General features: G+C 39.8%; 1 pseudogene; it reads left to right on the top strand.

Annotated features, from left to right (window-relative positions):
* The window catches only part of LOC127639500 (inaD-like protein), a 132,166-nt pseudogene that overhangs the window by 82,075 nt on the left and 35,682 nt on the right, over window positions 1–14,409 (top strand).

The following is a 14,409-nucleotide window of genomic DNA, read 5'->3' as shown; positions in this document are numbered from 1 at the left end:
CGACAAGTCGACTCCAAGATTAACGTTTAAACGTCAGTGAAGTTAGTGGTTTAATACATGTGTCAATGGTGATGTGTGTTTCATGGGCTGTATTTGCAATTGCATACTTCACATACTACTCTTACTACTTCTGCTATGTCAGTCTAAGACAGAAGTAATATTATGGTAGCACGCCAAGACCTTGGTGTTTATTCTGACTCCTCCAGTTCTGCGAAAACTCTCACAAATCACATCATGTTTATATCATTTTATATTATGTTTACCACAGTAATATCATGTTTATTCATAAAACAAATCATTAAAAGTGATTAAAAATACTGACTCATTTATTGGTATTAAAATAGTACTGATGTTATTAGACTTTGTTCTTGTACATCATCAGGAACTGTATTAAGCATCATATAACCCTTTCAATGAACAATGTTCCTGGTTATTATACAATATGTTAAATTCAAACATCTGTCTATCTGAATTCTACTTCTTCTGCAACAAATATTACAAACATTGTGAAATTTTTTTTCTTGTTCTTTTATTGTTGTAAAGTTATTTAAGCTGTTTGGAATTGTATCTATCCATGTATATATAAATGTCCCTTGTTTGTTTAAATTTAAGGGGTTTGGGTCTGCCTGTCTCTCTCTTTCTCTCTACCCTCTCTCTCTCTCTCTCTCTCTCTCTCTCTCTCTCTCTCTCTCTCTGCAGCATAGGGCAGCACTGGTAACCCGAGGCAGTGTGTAAAACACACTGTCCTATCTGTTCCCGACATTTATGCATCTAAAGCTTTTTCATAGAGCAACCACCTTGAGCTAAGGTCTCTCTCTGCCACCCCTTTCTCTCTCTCTCTCTCTCTCTCTCTCTCTCTCTTTCTTTCTCCCTTATTTTTCACTAAACCTTTTTGTTCTGGACTTGAAAGTACTATCATTCTTTCATCATTATACGATTGGCTATTGTATCTCGCTGCATTCGCATGAAAGTGTCATTTTGAAATACGAATGTGCCATGATTGAAATATTGACCTTACCCCATCTATCTATCTCTATCGAGACTGTTCTGAATCTAATCCTTCTTTTGAAGTGCAAACATTTGATATTAAGGCTTCAGTGAGTTATAAATGGTCAAATCACCTGAGTGAAGTGTTAAAACAACTCAATAAATCAACATGCGTGTGTGTGTGTGAGAAAGAAAGAAAGAAAGAGATAGAGAGCTGCGAGTCAAACCTACACTGCTCATTAAAAGGAGTTGTGTGTGTGTGTGTAAACATCTATATGGTTCATCATTTAAAACTGTAAATATAACCCTGATTGCGTCTGAGCGGTGCGCAGTTGCAACATAAAGTGTCGCTCTTTCCCACAGTAGTAGATACACACCATGCCGTGTCTTAGAGAGTCAATGTAGCTTTTAAAGTATTTGTTGAAAAGTGTGTCGTAAGTGTGTCATAATTTACTCACCTCAGTCATTCCAAACCTATATTGCTTGCTTCTTTATGCAGAACAGGTGAAATCAGAACAATTTCCTTGGAAAGGATAATGCCGATCTTACGCATAAAGGAGAAAATGTCATTCTTTCGTCTTTTTCAATACAATGGCAGTTGATAGTGACTCACTTTAAAGCTTAAAAAGTACCCAAAATTATTGTTTAAGCATTATAGTGAGGCACTTTCCATGGTGTTTAAAAGACTGACTAAGAAATTCAACATACTTTTTTCTTTTCTTTTTTTTCTCTCCCCAATTTGGAATGCCCAATGTGCTCTTGGTCCTTGTGGTGGCATAGTGACTCACCTCAATCTGGGTGGCGTAGGACAAATCTCAGTTTCCTCCGCGTATGAGACTGTCATTCCACACATCTTATGACGTGGCTTGTTGAGCGCGTTACTACGGAGACCTAGCATGTGTGGAGGCTCATGCTATCCTACGCGGCATCCACAAACAACTCACCACACGCCCCACGAGAGCAAGAACCACGTTATAGCGACCACGAGGAGATAACCCAACGTGACTCTACCCTCCCTAGCAACCGGGCCAATTTGGTTGCTTAGGAAGTCTGACTGGAGTCACTCAGCACGCCCTGGATTCGAACTTGCGACTCCAGGAGTGGTTGTCAGTGTCTTTACTTGCTGAGCTACCCAGGCCCCCCGAAATTCAACATAGTTAAAATATTCAACATACTTTAAACATACTTTTGTGTTTCCTTTGCATAAGAAAGAAAGCCATACCAGTTTGGAATGGTATGAAGGTAATTATGTAAATTATAATATAATTTTCATTTTACAGTGAACATTTCCTTTTAGAGAGAGAGAGTGGGATTAATGTTTGTCTAACTGAAGGTGCCATTTTTAACAGCTTTGCTCTTTTCACCAGTTAAGTGTTATTTAAGCACTCATAAGAGGTTTATTTAACAAAAGAGGCCATTAAGGACACATTATTATAGAGCAAATGCAAAATTGCATGTTTTCTGTGATGGTTAAATTTAAGACTGTGGTTAAAGGGATTGTTCACCCAAAAATGAACATTCACTCATCATTTACCCTTACATCTGCAATCCCAGATGTGTATAACTTTCTTTCTTCTGCAGAACACAAACAAAGATTTTTAAAAGAATATCTCAGCTCTTTAGGTCCATACAATGCAAGTGAATGGTGATCATATTTTGTTGCTCCAAAAATCACAAAGGAAACAAAGTAATCCATAAGACTCCAGAGGTTAAATATAATATGTGTGGGTGAGAAACAGATACATTTTCAAGTCCTTTTATTCTCTAAATCTCCACTTTCACTTTTACATCTGAATGTCACTTGTGATGCCTGTTTAGCTTCACTTTCACATCTGGAAGTGAAAGATAAAGTGGAGATTTAGAGTAAAAAATGACTTGAATATTGTTCTGTTTCTCACCCACACCTATTATATTTCTACTAAAATATGGATATAACCACTTCCTTTATGTGATTTTTGGAGCTACAAAGGTCTGATCACCATTCATTTGAATTATATGTACCTACAGAGCTGATATATTCTTCTAAAAATCTTTTAAAAATCTAAATAATAACATACCCTGTAGTTCTGGTATACACACACACACACACACACACACACTCAGTGAGCATTGACAGATGGAAATGCTCCATTTATGGAAGTGCAGACTAGGTGTGTGTGTGTGTGTGTGTGTGTGTGTGTGTGTGTGTAGGTGGTGCTGCAGGCACAATGCAGATATTTTAAACTCATCAGGAATTGCAGTATTACGGCTAAAAGAAAGGCATATTTATTAAGTTTTGACTGGACTATTAGCACAGGTTTAGAAAAGAGACCTTCATAATTGAAGATAATCACTCAAAGAGGAGGCAATGTGATAATGATTGCTGACACACTATGAGCCCTTAAAATGCCTGAAGATTGATGTTTTTATTATAAATTGTTTTTTACATTTCTAGAAATGAGACAGTTGGTATCCCGACATCACGCTTACTGGCTTGTGATAAAGCGGAGTGTTTTCACTGCAGAAAAGGGAACGGTTGCACTGCAAGAGAACTGCAGTAGGACACCATCAACTGTGCAGAATTTGTGTCTCATTTAGCATCCAGAGCTAGATTATTAAAATCTGTATAAGCTAGACATGAATGTCATGCAGCTTAACTAATCACATGCTTTCTTATTCTTCTGTTAAAGAACATGACCAATTTTTCTCCCACTTCCAAAATAGCTATACTTCTGGTGAATATGGTAATTTATCATTGTCACTTGTGTGGCAGAGTTTGAGGCGCTGTGTGTTCTGCTGCCTTCTGTTTGCTGTTCAACGCTCTGTCTGTGTCTTGTCAGAAATGAGATGAGCAGGAAACATTTACCATGGCTTTACTACAGTAATCATATTTATCCATTATAATTGTAGTAAAACCATAATGAGACAAGTAAACTAAAGAAAACTGAACTATGGTAATAAAATATCATAATCATACTGCAGTTATATATATATATATGTATATGTATATGTATATGTATATATACTTTACACTCAGTGAGCACTTAATTACGTGCACCTGTACACAAACTTATTCATGATTGTTGGTGACAGATGGGCTGGTTTGAGTATTTCTGTAACTGCTGATCTCCTGGGATTTTCACACACAACAGTCTCTAGAATTTACTCAGAATGGTGCCAAAAACAAAAAACATCCAGCGAGCGACAGTTCTGTGGACAGAAATGCCCTGTTGATGAGAGAGGTCAACAGAGAATTGCCAGACTGGTTCGAGCTGACAGAAAGGCTACGGTAACTCAGATAACTACAATTGTAGGGAGCAGAATAACATCTCAGAATTCACAACACGTCAAACCTTTAGGCGGATGGGCTTACAACAGCAGAAAACCATGTTGTTCCACTTCTGTCAGCCAAGAACAGAAAGCTGAGTCTGCAGTAGACCTACCATCTGTGTGCCTCAACAGAATTTGAGATTCATCAGACCAGGCTAAGTTTTTCTAATCGTCTACTGTCCAATTTTTGTGAGCCTGCATTCTGAGGTGCTATTCTGCTCACTACAATTGTACAGAGTGGTTATCTGAGTTACCATAGCATGTGCATAGCATAGCATTGGTCTCTCTCATCAACAAGGAATTTATTTCGGCAGAACTGCCAATCACTGGAAGTTTTATTAAGTTTTTGTAAATTCTAGAGACTGTTGTCTTAGTAAAAATATGGGGTGAATTATCCCTTTAAATGCCGATTAAATGATGAAAAGAAGAACACAGTTTCCAGAAGAAAATTTTACCATATGGCCAAACATGTTACATGAATGTCGCAATGACATGGTTGTTCTCACAGGGGAGCAGATGGAGTATTTGTGTGCATCACACACATCTGCGTGATGTCCCACCACTCCGGTACGGGCCATTAGATTATCCTTCCTTCCTCCAGCAGAATTCAATCTGAAGGACAAATATTGAATTATCCGAAGCTACACCTGCACGTCCCTCTTGATTATAACCTTCCCTTCCATAAAATTGATTCTGTACACACCGCTCCCTTATCAACATGAAAGACGGACACTCACAGATGCTGTTTCTGTACTAACCTGTTTATCATACCTATTTGGCTCTCTGTTTGAATAATTAATTGGAATAAATTAAAGATGTTGTACTATTAGACTTTCAAAGGCATCACTGCCCACTCTCTTGCATGTCTGTTAACTTTTCATTCTTTAATCACCTTGAAGTGGTGTTGTCATTCATCTGTGTCCATTCATACCTCACCCTTGACAGAAGCTCCCTTGGGGAAAGTCCTTGCCTTGGTGCACAATATGTAACTAGCCAGTTGAGCTAGTAATGACGTGGTTTGAGAACCCTTTATTGTACGTCAGAGGTTGTTGGCATGCTTAGTGTTTTGTATGGAGCTTGATGTCTTTATAGTGTGAGCCACTTTCTCCATGCTCTTGTTTGTGTGCTAACACACCTGCCAAGAGCCAAACTCCTTATGTATGAACTTGGCTGTGAGGCCAAATGTTTGTGGATTGTGTGAGCGAGTGTTGTCTCTCTTCTCTGTGTTTGCCTTAGTAAATTGCAGAGCCACTTTTCTTGTTGGCAGTTTTGGTGCATCTAAAAATAATATGATAAATTGGAGACAAAGAATGGGATAGAGTGCTCAGAGCAAGGCGACATGTCAGGGATGATCATCATGTACGCTAGTCAAGCTCCAGTAGGGTGTAGTAGAAGATGTATGCTGGGAGCAATCGGCATTACTGGAGTTGACACTCTTCATGTCTAGCCCGTTTAGAAAAGTGCAAAAAGAGCAAAAGGATTTTATTCACAATGGTGGTGAAACATTTAACACAACAAAGTTGATGTTACATTTGCCAAACCTCCTAACGTTTGTTAGCTAGCCACCACTGTCAATGCCATCATCAGCTATAACCTGTAAAAACACCAACTCATACAGCCCCGAGTACTCTGTTAAATCAGTTCCTATGTTTGCTGCCATCTATATTGCTGCTTACTGTATTTCTCTGTTACTGTCTTTGAAATAACCGCGTCTGCAGCTCTACTATGCTGCGCCTCATGTCACGGGCCGGGAGAGATGCAACGCGTGTGGAGCATGAAAGGGCATTAAGAGAAAAAAATTTGAGAAAAATATTCAAAGATATAGCGCTGAAAGATCAGTGCTATCTACGCCTCGGAGCTCTTGTGGTGTACACAACCTAGAGTGTAGAAAGGGTGACATGGTGCAACCGTTGTCATGATGTCTCGCAGTCCGTATGGAACAAATCCGGGGTCCGGACTGCAGTCTGCTAATTGGTGACCGCTGGCATAGAGTATTGTGACGTTTATTGCAACTTCAGTATCTGCATTCTTACCTTTTGAAAACAGCTTGACCTCAAAGTGATGCATCTTTCTCTAGCTGCATTCCTCTTTCCCACCTCTCCCTCAAGAATGCGGAGTACAGTGTTGATTGGCCATTTATAATAATATAAACAATCCGATAATACTGTGGGCGGGACATTAAGCCAGACTACATGCAGTAACATTTCAGAGAGAGGCGGTGGCATCAGAGCCAATGGAGCACATTTTAAAATGTGTCGGCAATCAGATCAGACAAAATACTGATTACGATAATTAGAAAATGTATGAGTATTGGATCTTTTTTTTTTTTTTGCAGGGCCTTTTGAGGAGCCTTGTCTTTGTCTGTTGGGTAGTGGACGAGATCTGGCCTGGAAACCAAAAGGGTGTAGGTTCGAACACAGTAAACAGTTAATCCATGAACTATAACCATTGTGTTCTTGAAGAAGAATATCAATCATAAGTTTGTCAAGGGGGATTGTCTCTTTATATAATATCTAAATCTTTTAGTAAGGAAGTAAATCTAGCCATTCTCAAGATAACAACAGCGGTAGCTCTTGAATCACCTTTTTGGGGTTCGAACCTACAACCTTCAGGTTTCCTCTTTGTAGTAAATGCTTTTTATCATGGTGTCTGATAAGGGATTCTTATACCTTGAGCAATCTGTAGTTTGGTGCCATGCTCAAGGTCACCATGGTGATATCTTATGAATATTCTCTTTTGGAGTTTGAAGCTACATTTTGGTTTCCTCTTTGTAGTAAGTTCTTTGGATGATGGTGTCTTAGTGACTTCTTATCCAAAACTATTTTCTATCGTTTTTAACACAACCTTTAGCAATCTGGGGTTTAGTGACATTCCGAAGTTCAAAATAGTGATAGCTAATGAATTACCTGTTTTGGGGGATTTTAACCTACAAACTTTGGTTGCTTCTGTAGTAAGTGTTTTGGATCATGGTGTCTGCTAAGTGTATATTACTTAAACTAAACAATTTACAGTAATTGAAAGAGACAAAGAATGGGACCACCTTCACCTCCACCTTGAGTAGTCTGTATTTTGGTGCCCTGCTCAAGGTCACCATGGTGATAACTTATGAATCAGCTCTGGGTATTGAAACTACAACCATAAGGTTGCCTCTGTAGTTATTGTTTTGGATCTCAGTGTCTGTTAAATGACTGCTGCTCATCCAAAGTATTTATAGTAGCTTTTAACATCACCTCAAGTTCACAGTGGTGATGGCTTATGATGGGGTGGCTGTGGCTCGGGTGGTAGAGCGGGTTGGCCACTAATCGCAGAGTGGTGGTTCGATTCCTGGCCCACACGACTCCACAAACCAAAGTGTCCTTGGGCAAGACACTGAACCTCAAGTTGCTCCCAATGGCATGCAGCTCTGCTGTCATTGGTGTGTGAGTGTGTGTGTATGAATGAGTTCACAGTGTAAAGCACTTTGAAAACTGCTAAGGTTAAAAAAGCGCTATATAAGTACGGACCATTTATCATTAGACTTTTTGGGGTTTGAGGCCTGAACATGAAAAGCAAAATTCCCAAGCCTCTCATCCATATTCTTACCTCCACACAGTACATAACTGTACTTAGAGTGTGTCACTCAGCCTAGATCCTTACTGCTTTCAAATTAAACTACCAGCAGCTGGCCAGCCTTGCCTACAGATGTGCTTGAGAGTGTCTGGTTTCGCTCTAAATATCTGTTGCTATCAATAATATGCCAGTCATCTAGGGTTTGAAATTCACATCCTGGGAATTCTGAGCTTATTAGTGTTTTAGCAGTGTAGGGTGTCCTGTTATGGCACGCTTAGGTTTTCTCACTTTACCTGAAGCATTTTCTTGTTCATTGTAGCAACAACCACAAAACTTGTCTCATAAGTGTCTTAAAAGAGAGCTACAACCCACAAAGTTAGCAAGCAGGTAAACTGTGCTTGAAGTTAGGGATAGATCACAATGGTCAACTAGTCAGCCAACTTACTTGTCGACCAACCAACTAGTCTTTCAACTAGTAACCTACAAGTCAAGCAGTGAGATTGCCTAGTTTGTGTATATGGTAAATCAGTCTTGAAATGTTGCATATTTAAATTCAGACGTACATTAGACGTACATATTCAGACAGAATGTTTACAGCGTGAGAAGCATTTTAATGACTGAAAACGTCTATCTGAATGTGTACGTCTAATGTACGTCTGAATTTAAATATGCGATTATAAGTGGTATAAGTTAAATATAGTCCTATTTTTAAAAATGTCTCTCTGTATTCTGTTTCATCCTTGGCCTTGAGAGAGTAAGATGAGTGTTAAGTATTGGTCTCATCTGTGTGGATGCAGCCATGCAATAGAATGCTGCAGATCGATTTAAAGGCACAGTCCGTGAAAGATGAAGGTAAGGTACGCTATGATCTGATCTCCTGAGGCCTTGATGAAGGACTAGCCTTGAACAAATTTTAAGGTAGTTTGTGTGGATATGGTGGCAGATCACACCACTGCAGTGAGAGCCATGTTTGCAGTAGTACAATGTACTCACCCTCTCGTTACGTCATACATTTTAACAATATAATGTCACTGTTTTTCTTTATAAATGCCAGATGCAATAATTTGTAATTGTGAGATGTGTTAATTTGGTGTTGCTCTCGGTAATATTCAAAGTAAAATGTATTTCCAATTAGCACTGTATGACAGCAAGTAGCGTATGTCAAACAGATCAATTTAATACGAGATGAATGTTCAGACATTACTTAGTAAGAGGCCGTTGTTTGGGATCCTCAAGACTATTACTAGTAAAATTTGACAGTGAAAAAATATCACATTGTAGTCGCAGTGCTGGTGTCTATGCCATAAAGAGGTCCTGCTATGAATGTGTACTATTTGACAAAATAGCACTATAGGGAACAACTGTGCTATTGAGTTACTGTGTGCTATTATAAATTTGTGCAGTGGAGTAAAACTGTTGAAAGGCGTTGTTTACACACACCGTCTGGCACAGAAAGTCCTTGAGCTTATGCCAATACCTCTCTGGCACCAACTTCCTCTAAGTTAAGATGGATCTTTACCTGTAGTGAGAGCTCAGACAATGATGAGCTTTGCGCTCGCACTGATCTGTCCATTGAGCCGTATAAATCTACAGAGCCATACAGGTGCATCAGCTGAGGTTGTGCCTCTGTCTGTGTATTTGACGCTGCTAAAACAGAAACTTCAGATGCATTGCTAGACTTCAAAATGAACTCCGGGGGACTGCGGTACAAATGCGTACCAACCCGTATAAATGAGAACCAACGGATATACTCCCAAGTCTAGATAAACGTTTTAATGCAAAGAGGAACCTGACGATAGATTTGATTATTATGACTGATAAGTAATAATAATTACTTATCAGTCATAATTAAACAGCCCCTCTTTATTTGCTCTCAGCGCCCCCTGGCATCCTTTGAACGCCCCTTTGGGGCGGTACTGCCCCTGTTGAGAACCCTGTGTTAGAGTCTGAATATTTTCCTATAACAACAGTTATGTCCTTATTTTTCATACTTTATACCTGGGCTGTTTCGAGCATGTCATCAGCACTGGGGCTCGCCATCAAGTCAAAAAAAACAAATTCAATTTCAAATTTAGTGACTTTGGGAGCTGTATTTTTCATGCAATTTCCGAGTACTTTTGAGTGGTATTAGCACTTGAACTACAAGCTAAATACTCCCGTCAGTTATATAGATGGGCATCAAAAAAGTCTTGTGACTTGTGCCTCAACAAGCTATTTGAAAACATAATTTGCTCAGAATTGTCATCCAAATCATCACAAAACATCTCAAATGTTGCTCTGGTTATTCTGAAATGCCTTAGGCCAAAGACTGTCATCACAATTACTGGCTACTACTACCTACTATTTCCTGCCAAAGGAATAATTCATCCAAATATGATAAATTCTCTAATCATTTACTCATCATTTACTTTTTCTCTAAGTGTCCTTACAGTATCGTAATTTCTAACTCTATTACACGTACTATCGCTTTTCAAGCTGAAATCATGATCAAGCCTAGACACTTCAGATTTATATGTGAAAAACGGAGTTACATTTTGGGCTGTTCTCACCCAAAGGCAATGGTATCGTTTTAGAAGATATGGATTTAACCGCTGGAGCCTTATGGATTACATTTATTCTGCCTTTATGTCCTTGGAGCCTTTTTGGTTTAAAACGCAAGTAATTGATTACAATAAATAAAAAAACAATTCTTCAATTTACAGGGTTTTTTTGTGCTAATTTCAGGATAAGTGACTATATTGTTCTTTTAAACACATGGGAGGTAAACGCTGCTTTGTTTGCAAATTGTTGTTGTGATGTTCAGATTTTTCTTGTAGGCCTAAGTACAAATTGCACCTTGGATGGAAACATAGCTATTGTCAAATCCATGCATCCAAGCAGTGACATGCTCTTTCTCGCTCATGGTCTTGAATACCCTAGCATCGATTTTTTTATTTCTTGATCCTTCCTAGAGTCTGATCAAATTACAACACCAAGATTTTCTGTTCCACATCTATCAGTACCAACATGTGATGATCCTGACCTGATGATCAAAGCACAGTGCATTATTTATCTTGCTTAAGTGTCAATGCCTGATCAGCACTGAGTGAAAGGAAACAATATATTGGATCAATAAAATGACCAGGCTTATCCTTAAACACAATGAATTCACATTCAATCTAGGTTGCCAAAGACAGCTTGAACCTCTGACTCATCCCAGAAACTCAACTAATCTGATTTGATAAGTGCTCACACTACAGTGTAAACAATCATTTGCATCCCTATGCATGCATTGTGTAATATGTATATATATATATTTATATTCGTATTTGTCCCTCTGTTAGAAGTGCATGCATAAACCAACAACAATAAAGCCTCCAACATTTTTCCTGTTGCAGATGAGGCGTAAAATCAGCTTTTAATGGCCTGTGGTGTTTATCAGGCATATGCAGACCCTGCCTGTTTTGACCATTCACTATATCTCTCGCTTTTTCTCTCCTCGTACATGAGGGTTGACGCTCTCACTCTATCCATTTGCCAAAGGTTTATGTCTGTCCTACTATCCAAAGGCTTTTAATTAGATCTCAGCTGGTGCTCTCTCAATGTGCCCCTAAAGAGCAACACTGCTGTCAAAGGAAATTGGAAATAAAAACAGGGTCTTTCATGGGGGTAAAGGTCACAGCTAGCCCTTTCTTCACACATACAAACATTTCCGTCCATGTCCCCTGACGTACATGTGTCACCTATAAATCAGAACAGCTACTAAAACTTGCCCCACTGCATTAAAGGGCCATGGTAAATGTCACATGTGATTTACTGAAGTTTGGGGAAAACTTTAAAGGGTAGGAAGAACTTGGAAACATCCACTCTGGGTTCTTGCATCTTCACCAACTATCTGCCAAAGTCCTCTTTTTGTTTAAGTTCACAAATTGGCTGTTTTATCTTTTATTACATATACTGTAAAAGGACTGGGCAGATGTATCAAATATTTGCGATACACGATAATTTGATCATTTATGTTTCCAAAGAGTGTCATTCGATTCGTTTTGCCATACCTCCCACGTACTGAATGATATGTTTGCGTCATCGCTCGATGTTCGCGGAGGTCCTTGCATGGCATTTTTTCTTCAAAAATATATGTTGGTTAATTGTGGTTTATTACTATGTATTGTTATATTGGTTCATAAATGAAAATGATTTCCCATCAATGAAACATAACTGAAGATGATACTGTGGAGCAAAAAAAAAACTTATAAAAAAGGCTTTTGCTGGAAATGCCACAGGATGAACCAGGCCTGGTTTTGATGGGAATGTTAGGTCAACTATAGGGCCATGCCGATATGCATTTTGCATCTTAAGTCGTATTTTCTGTCATCCAAATGATCCTGTGACTTAGTCCAAAGCGACTTATAAAACATAATTGATATTGGCCAGACAAACACTGCATGCCAAAAAACGTGTGCGAGAAACTCATAGTAGCATTTTAAGTAGAAACTTTTCTGTAGAACAGAAGGGGTGTCCCCCGCCCCTGGCAGCGGTTCTCCCACTCCAGGCGGTCGGCAGTGAGCCCCTCCCCGCTCGCGGTCGGCTGTCTTAAAACCTGCTGTGTTTCAGCGGCCGGTAGGTGACTCCTGCACCCATGGCAGCGGCCCTGACTGCTCCAGGCGGTCAGTTAGGAGCCCCTTCTCCCCCCGCGGTCGGCGGCCATCGTCCTCTTTCAGACGGCTGTGCTCCTCGTCCCCCGGCAGATGGCCACGGCTGCTCCGTTGAGGTGGACGGTAGTGGCGAGAACTCTACTACGGCATATCCCTCCTCCTTCCCGGGTTTCCGGCACCAGTGTAAAGGGATCAATGGAAAGGAGGCGACGAGAACCGGCTTTTCAATATAAATAATAGTTTAATGATAAACTTAAAAGACAACATAAACACACACGACGGACATGTCCGTTAATGATCTCTCTCTCCCGCACGATCCTCTGCAGTCGACCTTTATCCCTCACGGAGGCTTAATTAGCCTAATACAGGACCGGGTGTGTAGGATCACGACCCGGCCCCGCCCTCCGCCCTGCCACAGTGATGTATCGCAACGTATTGAATAATGACATTCAGAATGCATCACAATGTGAATCATGACAGCAGGTGGTTGTCAATACAAAGCTTTAGTCAACTCATGTCGACAGCTAGCTGACATAGGGATGTTTTTGTCCAGATTAATATGCTGCAGTTAAAAACACTTCAGGCTTGTCATACTCTCAACATAGTTACCAGCATGTGGACATGAATCGATTGCGTGATCTCTTGTGTAATGTCACCTGAGCCATGAACAGTAAAAGATTAAATTCCGTTCTTTGTTCAACCTGGCAACGGAAATCTCTCTCTCCTGAAACACATCAGCATTTCATTTTTTCACTCATCAGAGAAAGTTAGAATTTGAGTAGACTCGACCTCACTCAATTATACATTCCAAATGACAATCCGAAGAGTTCTTGAAATTCACGTCTACATAAACCTTGCACCCTTGATGCACACACTGAAGTGCTGTTTTGTCTCTTCTGATTGAGCCCAAGTAATAAAGGCATGCACGTTATCTTTTGTCGTCCATGCACAAGTTCAAAATGATCACCGCGCCGCACGCCACGGTTGACTGCATACATTGTAGTCAGGAAATTGTCAATTCAGATTAGGTAAGAGTAAATAGGTTTAATTAAATAAACTGCATTGTGGCGCATATGGTGATGCAAGTAATGTGTAATAGCACAGGCCCTAGAAAGAGAAATGTCACAAAATTGTTTTTGCTCCTGGAGCTTTGGGACACCTCTTTTTAGATTACATGTCAATACTGTTTACTGTGCTCAGCTTGATGTATAGACGTGCCTGTAAACAACACCCAATTCTCTTAGAGAGTCATTGCATTTGTTTTGAGTCTTGTGCCTGGCTAACGGCTAGGGATGGGCACAAACTAAATCTTTTCAAAATTGTCGAGTCAGTGGGTTGCCTAAAGGACTAGTCGACTAATCAGTCTTAAAGCAATATTCCGTCAACTTAAGCTCAATCGACAGCATTTATGGCATGTTGATTACCACAAACATTTGTTTTCGACTCATCCCTCCTTTTCTTTAAAAGCAAAAATCGTGGTTACAATAAGGATACAATGGAATCGAATAGGGCCAATCCATAAACTTTAAAATACTATTAAAGGTGCAATATGTAAGATTGACTACAAGCATTTGAAATGGGTACTGCATTCCAAATTCAAAATATTGGAGAGTTGTCTGCCCCGCTCCAGACTCTATTCTCATGCGGGTTGCCAGAATGAGGACACGCAACAGGAAGGAGCAAAACTGAAACTCTCTCCAATATTTATCCTCGTTTTACTACGCCTCTGGACATGGTGGTTTTTAGACAGATTGTGAGTCTTCATAGGTCGGGTGGAATCTGTTAATTCTGATCCAGTTAATTTGCTGGCTTCCATGTCTGCAGCACGCAGAGTTGTTTGCCTGTAAACTTGTTCAGATCTGGCAACCCGGCGGTGTCTAAATACTATTGGTGAGTGGGCAGTGGGTGAGATCACACAGGCTAAAACATA

Source organism: Xyrauchen texanus, chromosome 48 (assembly GCF_025860055.1).
Source record: "Xyrauchen texanus isolate HMW12.3.18 chromosome 48, RBS_HiC_50CHRs, whole genome shotgun sequence".
Classification (NCBI taxonomy): Eukaryota; Metazoa; Chordata; class Actinopteri; order Cypriniformes; family Catostomidae; genus Xyrauchen; species Xyrauchen texanus.
Note: the sequence above shows the minus strand (reverse complement) of the source record. Positions and strands in the feature narration are given on the sequence as shown.